At 43.9% G+C, this 16,850-nt stretch overlaps 1 protein-coding gene and 1 long non-coding RNA gene across 3 annotated transcripts in view; both read left to right on the top strand.

Moving 5' to 3' along the window:
• Nucleotides 1–16,850, top strand: part of LOC125271165 (microfibril-associated glycoprotein 4-like) — a 69,955-nt gene that overhangs the window by 15,336 nt on the left and 37,769 nt on the right. The window lies entirely within an intron of this gene.
• LOC125271190 lies at nucleotides 44–1,103 on the top strand. Its single transcript, XR_007185531.1, has 2 exons — nucleotides 44–244; nucleotides 510–1,103. It is a non-coding gene; the product is annotated as an uncharacterized LOC125271190 (long non-coding RNA).

Genomic DNA, 16,850 nt, shown 5'->3' with positions numbered 1-16,850 from the left:
GTCATTTGTTGTGTTTTTCACTTGATTGTGATTGGTTTTCCTTTCTGTCATTCAAAAGGGGTTTGTCCACTGACTCCTCCCTGACGTAAGTATAAAAGGCGACGTCGCATCTGTTTTCAAGGTTTGTTTGGTTTATTTAGTGTAGTTATATTCTAGGTTAGACTTAAATCCCTTATTTAGAAAACTTTTGTTTTATTCTGTTTTTTGATTTGGCAACACTCTTGCTCTCTTCATTATTTCATTGGTGAGTTTGTATTTATTTCAAAGTCCCTTTCTTTTCCTTTTGTTTATTGTTAATTGTGAATGCATATATTTTTGTATATATTTAAAGCTTTTTCTTGTTATATTGGTTGGTGGTAAAGATTAATAAATGTTTTCTCTGCTTGAACCTCTGTTCTCCTCTTCACTATGTGCCCACTGTTTGATTTGCCCTAATAAGTTAGGTTTAATTTTGGTTATTTAGTTGTTGTTGTTTTTTTGTAAATGTTGCATTCCCTTAATGTCCCTAGGCAAACTGAAAAGTTTTTGGGTCATAACAACAGGTGATTCAGAAGAGAATGGACGGCAGTATATTTCCAGCTGTGGAATCAGTACAAGAGAGGATTCAGGAAAGGTTTTGCTCAGTACTCGTCCTTCTCTGTGGATTGTGAAACTGACAGATATCAACTGTATGTTTCAGGATTCACTGATGGAGGAGCAGGTCGGACACTTTCATTCACATAAAAAAACAAAAAACAAAACAAAACACATGTTCAGTTGAATAAATGTGCACCTGATGTCCTCAGTGATGCTCGAACAAACTCCAACGGTGTGTATTTATGGGGAGAAGATGATACTCATTACGCCATTGGAAATGTTTGGTCTAGCTGGAAGAACAATTTTGCTGTTGGTATGAAATCCATCAGCATGAAGATCAGACGTGTCTTAGACTTTTGAAGAAACATTACACTTTACACATTACACAGGGTTTCCTTTTCCTCTGTTAACTGTGTAACTTAGTAAATCATTGTTTTGTGTAAGTTTCTTCTTCTTTGATTTGGGTCACTTCTTTAAATGTACAACTGAATCGATAATAAACTTCAATAAACTCCTGCAATGAAAGGCATTATGTGTCAAAACTGGATTTGCTGTTGGATATGTCCACAATAGACATCAGAAACACTAAATGAGGAATTCAGTTCAATTGCTCATAAACCGATAAACTTTTCCTATAAACATAACTCTATATATATGTAAATGAACACTGTACTTCTGTTTATCTGTCAGCAAATTGTGTTTTTAGGGTGAATGTGTTTTCACTACTCACTGCTGTGTGTGTGGACTTGGATGGGTGAAAAGCAGAGCACAAATTCCAAGTATGGGTCACCATACTTGGTCACAAGTCACGTCACGTTGTCAAAAATAAAGTTTTGCATCATCCAGCAGTCTTTTGCTGACACATAGTGGTGTAATTCTCGTGTAGTATACAAGAGAACTCTGGTTACCCTATACCCAGCTAACAAAAAAATATTCTCTAATAACATTTTGCTAACATCCCCATTAGGTTATAAAACTTTATTCCTGAATGTTCTCTGAACATCTGTTTTTTAAAACGTTTTAAAAAATGTCTTTTTCTTGGTTATGTGAACATTTATCATTCTTCTAACATTATGGGAATGTTGTTTTTGAATTTTCTCTGAATGTTCTGAAACTTTAAAAAACATTAGACGAACATCCAACTAAACATCTCAGGAGAAAAGGTTCCCTGAGCATTGTACAAATAATGTTATGTTTTGTGCTGACGTTTTGAGAATATTACTAAAGACTATATAACTCTGAACAAAGATTCTATTAATGTTACTGGAGGAACATTTGTTCATAACTTTGAGAGGACCTCGCCAGAACAGAGGTCCGAGGTCACGCCATGACATATTGATCTTCTATTGGTCACACAGCTCCACATAATATGAGTTTGGAGGTTAAGCCGTGGTCACACTTGACTTTGAGCACACTAAATTTCTACGGACATTTTAAAGGTCGTCACACTCTGCGGCATCTTTTTTATAAACATGAATTCAACATATAACAAAAAGTAATACATTCAAAATGTAAAAATATACAATCTACTCTACTGCAAAAATATGTTTTCTTTTAATTCAGACAATGGGTCACGCTGTGATGCATCGACTGGTTACACATCAAACTTGGAATGCAGTGGAATGCAAAACTTTATATATACACTGCTAAGAACACTTTTAATCAGAGAATAGCATCAAGTCAGTTAAACTTGTGGGATATTGATCTGGTCAGTTCAGTAGCAGAGGGGGTTGTTAATCAGTTTCAGCTGCTTTGGTGTTAATGAAATTACCAACAGGTGTACTAGATGGGCAACAATGAGACGACCCCCAAAACAGGAATGGTTCTACAGGTGGAGGCCACTGACATTTTTTTCTATCAGCAAGTTAAACTAAAATACTGTAGTTTCTTTCTTACTTTGCAATCTGTTACTTTTCTTAAATGAGATCACCTCTATGCAGTCTTTAAATGCAACCTCCGGAGGACACAGCCTTCGAAATGAGATGCAGCTTCTAACACCATATATTATTATGGAAAATTAATAATAAATAAAAAAATAATAAATTACACTTTACTATATATTCACATAGAAAACAGTTTTACATTGGAATAATATTTCGCTGTTTTACTGTATTTTTGAACAAATAAATGCAGAAGAGACTTCTTTCAGAAACATTAAAAATGTTTTTACCCATAATGTGTGTATAACATTACATTTAATTATTTACAGTACATTAACCTCATATATATATGGATGAGAGAGAGAACTTAAAGCAGAAGCAGACAAGTACCTTAGATTGAAGATTAATAAAAAAATATATATATTAACACTTTAATATTACAGTATTGTACTGTCTTGTTGCACTGTAATGGACTATTTTTCTTAGTGTAAGCTTTAAAATCACCTGCAAGAAAGATAATGAAATAATTTCAACTCAAACTATTTTGTACTTTATTTTCTGAGAGAGTACAAAATTGTCACCAAAGGTACAACACTTGTCTCTTAAGGTACAAATCACAAGGGTACAAATTTGTACCTTTGTACCATTGTACCCCTAAAGGTACAATTATGTACTTTTTTTTTCTCAGAGTGTATACTACATTTAGTCAAAGCGGCTAAACTGCATCCCTGCCATAAATTTGGTAGAACCATTCTACCACTAAAGATTGCTTTATAAATAATCTTCCTGATCAGTTTCATCGCCTTAGCATACCAGACAGCTTAGAAGACCTCGATGTTGTAACAGAAACTATTGCCTCTGTCTTTTCCAGCACATCAGATTCAGTTGCTCCTTTGCGTTTAAAAAAGATTAAGGAAATTAATACAATGCCATGGTACAATGAGCACACTCGGGCCCTAAAAACAGCAGCCAGAAAAATGGAGCACAGCTGGAAGAAAACAAAACTAGAAGTATTTCGCATTTCGTGGAAAGAAAGAATGATTGAGTACAGAAAGGCCTTATTTTTCAAAACATTTAGAAGAAAATAAACACAACCCTAGGTATTTATTTGATACAGTGGCTAAATTAACAAGAAATAAAGCTACAACTTCTGATGTTTCCAAAGAGCACAGCAGTAATGACTTTATGAAGCTCTTTACTTGCAAGATTGATAATATTAGAGAAAAAATTATAACCATGCAACCGTCTACTGCAGTATCGTGCCAGACAGTGCATTGTAGTATCCCTGAGGAAAAAATCAATTCATTTACTGCTTTAGGAGAGGAAGAATTGTCTAAACTTGTTAAATCATCAAAATCAGCCACATGTATGTTAGACCCTATACCGACTAAGCTATTGAAAGAGATGCTTCCAGAGGTCAAAGATCCTCTTCTTAATATTGTTAATTCATCTTTATCACTAAGATACGTACCAGAAACTTTTAAGCTGGCTATTATTAAACCTCTTGTTAAAAAAACACAACTTGATCCTAGAGAATTAGTCAATTACAGGCTGATCTCAAATCTTCCTTTTCTGTCAAAAATACGAGAAAAGGCAGTTTCATCACAACTCTGTTCCTTTTTAGAAAGAAATAGTATCTGTGAGGATTTCCAGTCAGGATTTAGACGGTACCATAGTACTGAGACTGCTCTCATTAGAGTTACTAATGATTTGCTCTTATCATCAGATCGTGGTTGTATCTCTCTATTAGTGTTACTGGATCTTAGTGCTGCATTAGACACTATCAATCACAATATTCTTTTAAATAGATTTGAAAACTATGTTGGCATTAGTGGCATTGCCTTGTCATGGTTCAAATCATACTTATCTGACCGTTATCAGTTTGTAGAAGTAAACGATGAGATGTCATATCAATCACAAATTCGATATGGAGTACCACAAGGCTCAGTACTAGGACCGTTGCTTTTCAGTTTGTACATGCTACCCTTGGGAGATATCATTAGGAAGCATGGCGTTAGTTTTCACTGTTATGCTGATGATGCTCAGCTCTATATTTCTTCGTGCGCTGATGAAACTTACCAATTCGCAAAATTAACAGAATGTATATCTGATATAAAAAACTGAATGACCAGTAATTTCCTACTACTAAATCCAGAAAAAAACAGAGATTCTAATTTTTGGACCGACAACTTCTTCACGCAATAACCTAGAATACTGTCTAACACTTGATGGCTGCTCTGTTAAGTCTTCATCGTCAGCTAGGGTGTGCTCTTTGATACCAAACTTTCATTTGAAGGCTATGTTACTAGCATACTACGACATATGCTTTCAATGAAAAATGCAGAACAGTTAGTTCATGCGTTCATGACCTCGAGACTAGATTACTGTAACGCTCTACTGGGTGGTTGTTCCTCCCACTTGATAAATAAATTAAAGCTCGTACAAAATGCAGCAGCTAGAGTTCTTACTAGAACTAGGAAGTATGACCATATTAGCCCAGTTCTGTTGTCACTGCATTGGCTTCCTGTTGAACATCGTATAGATTTTAAAATCTTGTTAATTACTTACAAAAAACCCTCTGTCAAACATACAGAAAAAACAGCAATGCTGTGAAATATTATTACAATTTAAAATAATGGTATTGTAGGACTTCGCCTATTTATTAGCTCAATTAAGTATAAAGAATTAAGTTACAGGGAATAAGAATCGAATCAACTGTAATTGATTCACTGTAAATGATTCAGAATTAATATTTAACACTTCATCAATTATTCGTCCAGTGAAAAATTGAGGTTAAAGTATTTTACCAATTCTGGATAAAATATTATTCTGTGGCCAACAGTAACAATATTTTATTATGATTATCATAAGCAAGAGGTAACTGATCTTTGAGTTTAAGACAGTAATTTGATACACAGCACAAGAAACTTGTATATGTGAAAATCAAAACAAGCTTTATTGACTACTTCTAATGATTACAAGAAACTAAGGCTAAACACACACATACATACATACATACGCACACACACATTCGCGGAGTTGATATGAGTTATGGAGAAAGTCCCAAATAATAACTAAACATCGCAACCTGAGGAAAATCACAAAAGCAGAGCTTTGGCTTGATTCTTTAGGTTCAAAGGAGTTTCACCAGTTTCCAGCAAGAGAGAGAAGTTTGCTTGTACCTGCGTTTGCTCTGACAGCTGAGGTAATCAGGTTGTTTTGCGACTCGTGTGCAGCGGAGTCCCGTTCTGGATTGGCTGTCTTTCAGGTGACGTCTTCTCGGGAAAGCCCTTCGTGGGTTGCGCGGAAGCTTTAAAGTTTTTGCCGGCTGGTGGAACGCGCTGTTCTGCACAGTTTTCTTCTTTGGAGACTTTGGTCAGATATTTCACGGAGTGTTTTGGAGTGACCATTCACGGCTGTTGAATGGTCAGCTGCGCGGCTCGTGGATGACGTCGGCGACTGTTAGATGGAAAATCAGCCCCGGTCAAGGATCAGTTCTCAACTTCTTCTTTTAGCATGACCCAAGCGACTTTTCAGCCGTGGTCAAAGTAGCGGTGCTTTGGCTACTGGGTTTCAACGACTGGGCTAACCACTTCGACCGACTTTTGACCGACTTTTGACAACTAGCTATTGGGAAAGCATAGTTTTAAAGGAGGAAGTTAGCTCCGTCCCCCGATGTGTTTCTCCAATGAGACGTTGCTACGGAGCTTAGACACGCCCTGTCTATTGTCCATTGATTGTGATGTCCGTGGAACATAATCATGTTTATCAATAACTTCATAAAGTGTCCTAATATTTCTCTGGTACCAAATTTCAATATTCATGCACACTGAATCAAAGAGGATAATAAACATGACACACTTCTTACACACATATTACTAGACTGACCTAATTAAAACAATGATTACAATAATGCATTTGAAGAAAACCCATATATTGAATACATTGAATAGACATGTTAGTAATTACATCATGGCATGTATTATTCTGTATATAGTTTAAAATGATCTCTTAATGATGGTCCATTTGAAATTCAAGATTGAGTCTGTAAGCATAAAGTCATTGAACAGCGACCGGAGTCACAAGTGACCAGGTCAAAATGGATTGCTCAACACAAAGGAGGTATAGATAGGACAGATTCGTCTTTAAATCCTTTGATGGGTGTTTTCCTGTTCCGTCCGATAATACAAGAGGGTTTTATGAAAGAATCAATAGATTTAATGTGATCAGACCCACGTGATAGGTTCTGATTAGTTTATTGCTGATGAGCTAAGAAGTCCTTTAGACAGAGTCCTTTGTTAAAAGAAGTCGCGTCATCACTTCTGTTAAGGCTAGGTTTTTCCTGTCAGGAAATGGATCTTTTGGACCAAATGAAGCTTTGTTCAATCATGCCTCTGGCTGATAAAGCCATTTGGTAACGTCTGTCGAACGAGTCCCTACAGTATTCTATTATATACTTTAAAATATAATGTATTTCTGTGATGCAAAGTGTCTGAACAATTATGTTACCTCTGTGGCTTTTCATATAGGCTTTTAGCTTAAAAGCATGCACATTTGGAGACATATTGATGGATTCACATATGTTTATGTCAATTTTTTATACAGAGGAGTAATATTTATTCAATATTTATTGTCATTACTATGAGAGCTGGATACTGTGTTTTCAATTCATACTTGCAGCCGGAGGGCGCTCTGTGCACATTTAGTCCACAAATACCTCCTAAAGAAGAACAGGCCATGTGACAATCCAGGAACTAACAGAGGCTTCCAGAGATCGCTAACTATGGCTATGCAAAACACTTTTGAAGACAATAAATACACGATTGAGATGATGTATACATGTATTGCCTCAGAATTTGCGTCTGAATAGCGCTGGCTCCATGGGCGTGGCTGCATTAGTGGATAATGAGCTGAATCACGGGTGTCTGACATGGCTCTTTTTTCATACAGATTACATAAACAGAAAATATTTGTTTTCGATTTGACTTACATGATTTAAAACCTGACATTTCAATGTTTTTTTAGACATAAGTCTCATTTTTGTGTCATTAGTATTCATTAAGTTACAGTTAATTTTCTGAGAACTATCAGATTGGACTTCGTTCAGAGGGAGACGACAGATCACGCATCATGTTAGTGTAACAGAAGGGAGTCCACTGGAGGCGAGCGTAGGTAGAACCCAAGTGCAGTTTAATATAAATCCAAAATACAAAACATGAACAAACACAAAGACATGACTTGACTAGACTTGACTTGACTTGACTTGACGTGAAAATAGATCCTGGCACTCACCGGTAGCGGGTTACATACAAACAATACATGACCAAGGAACATGGGGAAGGCAATGGGTATAAATACAAGAACTAAGAGAACACATGACTAAGACAACCAATGAGAACAAGACACATAGACTAAGGGAGAACATGAGGAGCAAGGGAAGCATGACACAAACAAGCAACATAAATCAAACTACAAAATAAAAGACACGAAATCAAAAACATGAACACAAAACCAAAACACCTGTGACAGATCCCCCCTCTAAGGGCGACTCCTGACGCCCAAAAAAAAACAAAAAACAAAAACAATCAAGGAGGGTGGTGGAGAAGAGGCAGTCCTGGGGGGAGGGATGGTGGGCAAGGCCTGTGCAGGGGAATGGGAGGACCTGGGCATGGCAGAGGCGGGCCTGGGCCGTGGGGCATGGGAGGAACTGGGCATGGCAAAGGCGGGTCAGGGCTGTGAAGCATGGGAGGACCTGGGCCGTGGAGCGTGGGAGGACCTGGGCCATGGAGCGTGGGAGGACCTGGGCCATGGAGCATGGGAGGACCTGGGCCATGGAGCGTGGGAAGACCTGGGCCATGGAGCATGGGAAGACCTGGGCCATGGAGCATGGGAGGACCTGGGTCATGGAGCGTAGGAGGACCTGCGCCATGGAGCATGGGAAGACCTGGGCCTTGAAGCATGGTAGGACCTGGGCCATTGAGCGTGGGAGGACCTGAACCATGAAGCGTGAGAAGACCTGGGCCATGGAGCATGGGAGGACCTGGGCCTTGAAGCGTGGGAGGACCTGAGCCTTGGAGCGTGAGGTTCCAGTGCTCTGGAGGACCTGGGCCATGGTTCAATGGTGTACCAAGCTCTGTAGACGCAGGTGCTTGGTACCTATAACCCCCCCAAAAAAAAATCCTTGGGGGAAACTAGGGCAGATTTTAGGTGAAGGGGCTCTGGTGTGGCAGGTGTGGCAGCTGTGGCGTGATAAGGCTCTGGCATGGGATGGCGAGGCTCTTGCGTGGCAGCCGTGGTGAGGCGAGGCTCTAGCGTGGCAGCCGTGGCGAGGCGAGGCTCTGGCGTGGCATGGCGAGGCTCTGGCATGGCGCTGGCGTGGCGGCCATCTCGGGGCGAGACACTGGCGTGGCAGCCATCTCGGGGCGAGGAGACTGGTTTCACACTTGAGTGTGAAACGGGCGGCGGGATTGAGAGCGAAGCGGCCGGCGGGCTTGAGAGCGAAATGGCCGGCGGGCTTAAGTGCAAAGCGGCCGGCTCGAGGCGTGGTTCAGGATGGGCATAAACAGGTCTTGGCGTGGCAGTCTGTGGTCGAGCAGGCATGGCTTGAGTAGTAGGTGGCTGGACGTACACAACTCCAGACATGACAGTTGGGATGTGGAGGCTCTCAGGTGTGTTGGATACTGTAGGGTTGCGAGGCTCCTCATCCGCAACTCCTACAGTAAATGATGAGCCAGCCAGCAAGAGTGCGTGGTCAATATATTGTTAAAGCGAGAAATTGTCGACTTTGAGCGATGTTAACTCACAATATATTCCTGTTGGCTATTTTCTCGAAAAACCCAGAATGCATTGTTTTCTACAGTATATTACTGTATTACTGTCAGAATTTGGCCGTTTTTCTACAGCAAGGTCTAACAGTGTGAACTAATAATGAACTGCACTTCTACAGCATTTATTAATCTTTGTTAATGTTAATTTCAACATTTACTAATACATTATTAAAATCTTGTTAACATTAGTTAATGCACTGTGAACTAACATGAACAAACAATGAACAACTGTATTTTCATTAATTAACATTAACAAAAATTAGTAATGTAAGACTTGATTTTCCTGCTAGACAAAAACGTCTCGGTTACAAAGGTAACCTTCGTTCCCTGAAGGAGGGAACGGAGACATACGTCGGACAGACCGACGAATAGGAATCTCGCTAGAGAGGCCAATCTACTTCGAGTGTAACTAAAACGAGCCAATGCACATTGGCATGCAATCATATGCATCAGCTGCTCGCCTCGCAGCGCGGGTATATAATGAGCAGCAGGTGCGTTGCATCTTCAGGTTTTCGCTGAGGAGCCGAACCGGATAGGCGGCAGCATCAGCGGGGTACAGCGACTGTGGCGACGGGACGTACGTCTCCGTTCCCTCCTTCAGGGAAAGAGGGTTACCTTTGTAACCGAGACGTTCCCATTCAGTCAGTCACGTTCGACGTACGTCGGACAGACCGACGAATAGGAATCCCTACCAAAGCGCCACAGGAGCTGCCCCCTTCCAGCACTCTGTTGTAAGCCACCTGAACCCCCTTGCCTGAGGATGGTGGGACAGGGCTAACACAGAGAGAGTCGATCACTGCTGTTCCCCAAAACCCATTCAGTGAGACTATTGGATAACGCTGGGAAAGCGTACCCTTTCGCTGGGAAAGGAACGCTGCGGAAGCCACATCCTTCACCGAAGGAGTTATGTGGAGAAGTACATATGGACTAACCCTGTAGGGCTGTGCTACATATGGAATAGCTGGGGTGACTCCAACCCGATGAAGGGTAGGTTCTCCCAGAGGGAAAGACACGGGCTTCGTTTAGGAGCAACCGTGGAACCAACCATATGGGATCCCCGTAGGGTCACACATATGGAACCCAGCCTAAACCCGGTTCTCAAGGATACAACGGAGTATAGGCCTGGCGCCAGACGCTCCGCCACATCGGCTGCCGAAGGGATATCGGAGGACTCGACAGGGTCTGCCTTGTAGGGACTCTCTGGAGAAAAGAAGTGCATGTAGCGCAGCAAGCCGACACTAAGCCGGGGCCTCTCCGTGCCTCTGACCTGTGGCGAGAACACGGGAGGAGACCGGCTCGACACGAAGGCTATAGTATCTAGCAAACGTGTTAGGTGTCGCCCAGCCCGCAGCTCTACAAATGTCTGTCAGCGAGGCGCCACGAGCCAGCGCCCAGGAGGATGCGACACCTCTCGTGGAGTGAGCATGCAACCTGAGCGGGCAGGGCACGCCCTGAGCTTGGTAAGCCAGGGCGATGGCATCCACTATCCAGTGGGCCATCATCTGCTTGGAGACAGCCTTTCCCTTCTGCTGGCCTCCATAACAGACAAAGAGCTGGTCTGAGGTCCTGAGGCTTTGGGTTCTGTCTATGTACTGTCGCAAAGCGCGAACTGGACAGAGCAAAGCCAGGGCTGGGTCTGCCTCCTCCGAGGGCAGCGCTTGCAGGCTCACCACCTGGTCCCTGAAGGGAGTGGTAGGAACCTTGGGCACATAGCCAGGCCGGGGTCTTAATACCACGTGGCTATCACCCGGCCCGAACTCCAGGCACGATTCGTCGACCGAAAATGACAGCAGGTCCCATACCCTCTTGATGGAGGCCAATGCAACCAGCAGCAAAGTCTTCATAGACAGAATCTTTAAGTCTGCCGATTGCAAAGGCTCAAAGGGAGCAATCTGAAGTGCTCTTAGCACCAGAGTGAGGTCCCAAGAGGGTATGGAGGGGGAACGAGGAGGATTTAACCGTCTCGCCCCCCTAAGGAACCTGACGACCAGGTCGTGCTGACCAACAGATTTGCCATCTATGTGGTCGTGGTAAGCGGAGATAGCAGCAGTATGGACTTTGAGGGTGGAGGGGACAGCCTACGCTCCAACCCTTGCTGCAAGAAGGAAAGCACGACTCCGATCGAGCATCCTCAGGGGTCTTCTCGGCGAGAAGAGCACCACTCGACGAACAGGTTCCACTTTGAGGCGTAAGCACGTCTCGTAGACAGTGCATGTGCCGAAGTGATGGTGTTAAGTACCTCAGGGGGTAAGTCACCTAGAACCTCTGCGGCCCGTCCAGGGACCAGACATGGAGTTTCCAGAGGTCTGGACGCGGGTGCCAAAGAGTGCCCCGTCTCTGAGAAGAAGGTCCTTCCTCAGAGGAATGGGCCAGGGAGGGCTGTCGCAAGGAGTGAAAGTTCTGGGAACCAGGTCTGGTTGGGCCAATAGGGCGCAACTAAGAGGACCTGCTCCTCGTCCTCCCTGACTTTGCACAGGGTCTGTGCAAGTAGGCTCACTGGGGGAAACGCATATTTGCGAAGGCCCCGGGGCCAGCTGAGTGCCAGTGCGTCTGTCCCGAGTGTTCCCTCGGACAGGGGGTAAAACAACTGGCAGTGGGAGGTTTCCGGTGAGGCAAACAGGTCTACCTGAGCCTCTCCGAACTCTCTCCAGATCAGCTGGACCACCTGGGGGTGGAGTCGCCACTCTCCTGGCAGCTCAGCTCGTGATAGCTCGTCGGCCACATGGCTGAGCACACCAGGGACAAGAATGGCACGAAGCGACCTCAGACGCTTCTGACTCCAGAGGAGGAGATGGCGGGCGAGTTGCGACATGCGACGGGAGCGTAGACCACCTTGACGGTTGATGTACGCAACGGTCGCAGTGTTGTCCTTAGGGACCAGTACATGCTTGCCCTGTAGCGGCCCTTTGAGGCGGCTCAGAGCAAGACGTACTGCTAGCAACTCGAGGCAATTGATGTGCCAATGCAGATGGGGTCCCGTCCAAACCCCTGACACTGCATGCCCGTTGTACGTGGCACCCCAGCCGGTGGCAGAAGCATCTGTGAATACCACAGCATGCCGGGACACTTGTTCTAGGGGCACTCCTGCCCGGAGAAACAAAGGGTCCGACCACGGACTGAAGGCTTGGCGGCACTCCTGAGTGATTGGCACCCGGAACGTGCCGCGTTGCCACGCCCATCTCGGGACTCTGCCGTGAAGCCAGTGTTGAAGCAGTCTCATATGAAGCAGACCGCTCTTTTTGGGTACAATGAAGTAGGGACTGTAGAACCCTGACCTCATATCGGCTGGAGGGGCCGGCTCTATCGCGTCCTCCGCCAGTAGGACTGCGATCTCCGCACGCAAGACAGGGGCAACGACATCTTTCACTGTAGTGAAGGACGTCCCTGAACTTGGGGGGATGCCGGGCGAACTGAATGGCATAGCCGAGCCTGATGGTCCGAATGAGCCAGCGAGACGGACTGGGGAGCGCTAACCAGGCTCGCAGAGACCGTACAAGCGGGACCAAAGGGACCACCGGCGTACCCGCAGCGGGGCAGCGAGGTGGAACACAGGGACACGGCTCGGGGGGCTCTCTTTGTGAGGCGGCCCGAAGCGGCGTCACAGTGTGCTAAGCAACACTTACCTGGTTCCGCAGTCGAGGCTTTGGCTGCCCGCTGCTCGCTGCTGTCCGCTGGCGACAGAAGAGGGGGATGAGAGTGGTGAGGTTTTTCTCCTCCCACTGCTCTCCAAACCCTCTTCAGACCTGGAAAGGGAGGAACTGCTCTTTTAATTTTGGGTACCGCTGCCTCTTGGGTCAGTGGCGGAACAGAAACAAACCCAATAAAAGGATTTACCACCCGGCCTCCTCCAGGGGTGGAAGAGCAGCCCCACCCATCTCTGGGTCGCCCGTCTCAGGGGTGATTCTCACCAACCACTTAAACAACTGCAGAGACGGGAGGCATCATCTCCCCGCAATGGACACAGCAGAGCCTGCTGGGCCAGAGTTTCTTGCAGGGGACGACACCCTTGGCGATGAGCAGACTGAGGGGCGGCCCAAGAGGAACTCAATGGTTTGTCATGGGAAGCTCCCCGATCCGCTACTAACTGAGGAGAACTGCTGGGCTCAGTCCTCGACAGTGTCACCGAAAAGGCCACCTTGTAAGATGGGAGCATTGAGAAAGCATTTAGCTTGACAACCTCTCGCACCTCACAAGGTAAGCCAGGGGGCACTTCTGGACCACTGAGGTGGACATCGTCTGGCTGAGGGCCTGCGCCGTGACTTTGATCACGGTTAGTCAACAAGCGCAGCTCAACCCCAGCACAGAACTACCCTCATGCAAAAAGAGTGCCTTGGCCTCACATGCAGGGTGGGTGTGGTCTGTGTACAGCCACCCCATCCAAGAGGGTAGTGAGAGAGGAAAAACTTATGCAGATTTTGGCACTTTTGGCATTCCATATTTATGGCACCAACATACCCCCATACTGCCAAGTTTTCCATGCACATCTGGAAGACCCAGGAAAGCATGGCTGTAAACTCTGAATCTGAGTCAGCATAAGCACACGCACCATTACAGTGGGCAGCGTCACCCTCATTTCCAGAGCATAACAGCACTCTCTCCGATGCTGCAATCGACGTCTGTCCCTCAGCTGGAGCTCTGAATGAAATGCTAGGTTCCCCTATGAGAAGGACCAGCAATCCAATCCAGAAACTGCATAGCTTGCAATGCGCTAGAGAGGGAGGGGCCCTAGGGGGTTGGTTCCCCGAAGGAACCCCTCAACCTCATGTCACCCAAGCCATATCAGCAAAGTAGACCTCTTCTGGTGCACCAGAGAGGGCGCTACAATGGAGATTATGCAAGGGAACCGCGCATCTAGAGCACCGAGCGAGCGCTGGGTTGCCGTGACAACCCGCGCTGCAGCCCGGCAGCTCGACGGCACACGACACGCAGAGGAGCGAGAGGTTTGCTCTCGCAGATCTCCACGGTCTCCCAGAGTGTCGGGCAGTCCCGTGGCTGTGCTTTTACACACAAGCGGCAGCTTGTGAGAACAGCCTTCTGACGCTGTCAAAACAGCTATTTGCTCAAAAACGGCAAACGAAACAAAAACAGAAAAAGAGAGGACTTCGACCCTGCTGCTGTGCTGTTCGCCCGCACTCGGAAAAAAAGAGAAGTTCAACCAAAAAGCTTGACTCGTCTTCTAGCAGACACTCGCTTGCAGAGAACAGGAACAAACACCGTTCGGCTCCGAAGCGAAAAGCTGAAGATGCAACGCACCTGCTGCTCATTATATACCCGCGCTGTGAGGCGAGCAGCTGATGCATATGATTGCATGCCAATGTGCATTGGCTCGTTTTAGTTACACTCGAAGTAGATTGGCCTCTCTAGCGAGATTCCTATTCGTCGGTCTGTCCAACGTACGTCGAACGTGACCGACTGAATGGGAACTGAGATCAAGCATTCACTGGTATTATGAAGAAGATTGAAAACAAAATTCTGTCCTCTTTTTGGGTGCTGTTGTGAGAACCCACCCCTCTCCCCCCCAAAACAGGTTTTGGTGTAGTAAAAATTTACAATTCTTTTGTTCTGCTCTGTGTATATAAGGTAAAGTGCAAAGCAGTCCTGTGGGATCTTCTGTAGTAGTGAATACTGATCACAGAAAAATTAAACTTTTGTCTAAAAAAACGTTAAGATGTCAGGTTTTAAATCATGTAAGTCAAATCGAAAACAAACCTTCTGTGTTTATGTAATCTGTATGAAAAGAGAGCCATGTCAGAAGTCCGTGATTCAGCTCATTATCCGCTAATGCGGCCACGCCCACGGAGCGAGCGCTATTCAGACGCAAATTCAGAGGCAATACATGCATTCATCATCTCAATCGTGTATTTATTGTATAGAAAAGTGTTTATCTGGATGTAAAAGTGATGGTTAGGGAGCTCTAGAAGACATGCAGTTAGTTCCTGTTTTCTTTTCTTCTATAGATGAATTTTAGATGAGTTTTTGTTTCTTTAGCGCCCTCCGGCTGCAGTATGAATTGGAAACTCCATTCATGGAATAGCCTCTTCTTCTTTTAGATGAATTTGTGGACTAAAAATGCACAGAGAGCGCCCTCCGACTTCAAGGATGAATTGAAAACACCAGCGCTCATAGTAATGACAATGAATATTAAATAAATATAACTCCTCTGTATAGAAAATTGACATAAGCATTTAAGAATCCAATATTTCTCCAAATGTGCATGCTTTTAAACTAAAAGCCTATATTCAGACTCTTTGCATCACAGAAATACATTATATTTTAAAGTATAATATAAAACCATTACTTTTTATTGTAATAATATTTTTCTGTATGTTTCATATATCATGATGAGCTTGAGACATCACAGAAGGTTTTTTTCACAGCCTACCTGACTGAAATGCCTCATTAATATGCAAGTCATTTCAGCTCATTACTATCCAATTCTTTTGTCTTCTCAGCTGAGAATGGCCCATTATTCAGTGGTGATTCACGCCTCCACGCATACTGTGTTTCTTGGCAAAAAGTGTCTTACAGAAACTAAATCAATATATTGTTTTATATGAAGGAGTAGGCAGCATAATTTTTACATAATTTTGAAGCAAAAACTCTAGTTTACAACCTCCAATACCCTAAAGTATTGTAAACACAGATTTACTATACTTTTTTTGGCCTTATTTCAGTGACTTAAGTTTTTTGTTTTTTCAATAACCACGCATAAATGTTATTCCTTCAAAAACACAAACATGTACATACATGTTCCTCACATATTATTGTAGCCTAGTTTGTGCTGAATACAGTGTAATGACACTTTTTCCATTAATATGTTTATGAACAACTGAAAAAAGCACAAATGTCAGGGCATGTCAAAACTTCTCCAGGCCCCAAATCAGCCTCAGACTCCAGAGGGTTAATGCATAACCAGTGATTAATTTGGAAACACAAACTAAGAATACGAATCATTTGAAATTGGAGTCAGATTAAACAGGTAAAATTAAGTGAACTTCACAGGGGCGCTAAAAAGGCATACACGCGTTAACCTTCGCCCAGGACATTGGATTCCATTTATGGGCAGTTGGGGGGTTTCTTACAGTAAATACAGTAACAGATGTATTGGTTAGTTCATGTTAGTTAATACATTAACTAATGTTTAACTAATGAACCTTATTGTAAAGTGTTATCAAAACTTCTTTTTATATATATTTTTTCATGTTAAAGGTGCCCAAGAATGCTTTTTCACAAGATGTAATATAAATCTAAGGTGTCTCCTGAATGTGTTTGTGAAGTTTCAGCTCAAAATACCCCATAGATTTTTTTAAATTAATTTTTTTAACTGCCTATTTTGGGGCATCATTAACAATGCACTGATTTACACTCGACGCCGCCCCTTTAAATGTTCACGCTCCCTGCCAAACGAGCTCTCGACTATATTACAGCGCATTTACAAAGTTCACACAGCTAATATAACCCTCAAATGGATCTTTACAAGATGTTCGTCATGCATGCTGTATGCATGCTTCGAATTATGTGAGTAAAGTATTTATTTGGATGTTAATGTTTTATTCTGAGTGAATTT

Source organism: Megalobrama amblycephala, linkage group LG7, assembly GCF_018812025.1.
Source record: "Megalobrama amblycephala isolate DHTTF-2021 linkage group LG7, ASM1881202v1, whole genome shotgun sequence".
Lineage (NCBI taxonomy): Eukaryota > Metazoa > Chordata > Actinopteri > Cypriniformes > Xenocyprididae > Megalobrama > Megalobrama amblycephala.
Note: the sequence above shows the minus strand (reverse complement) of the source record. Positions and strands in the feature narration are given on the sequence as shown.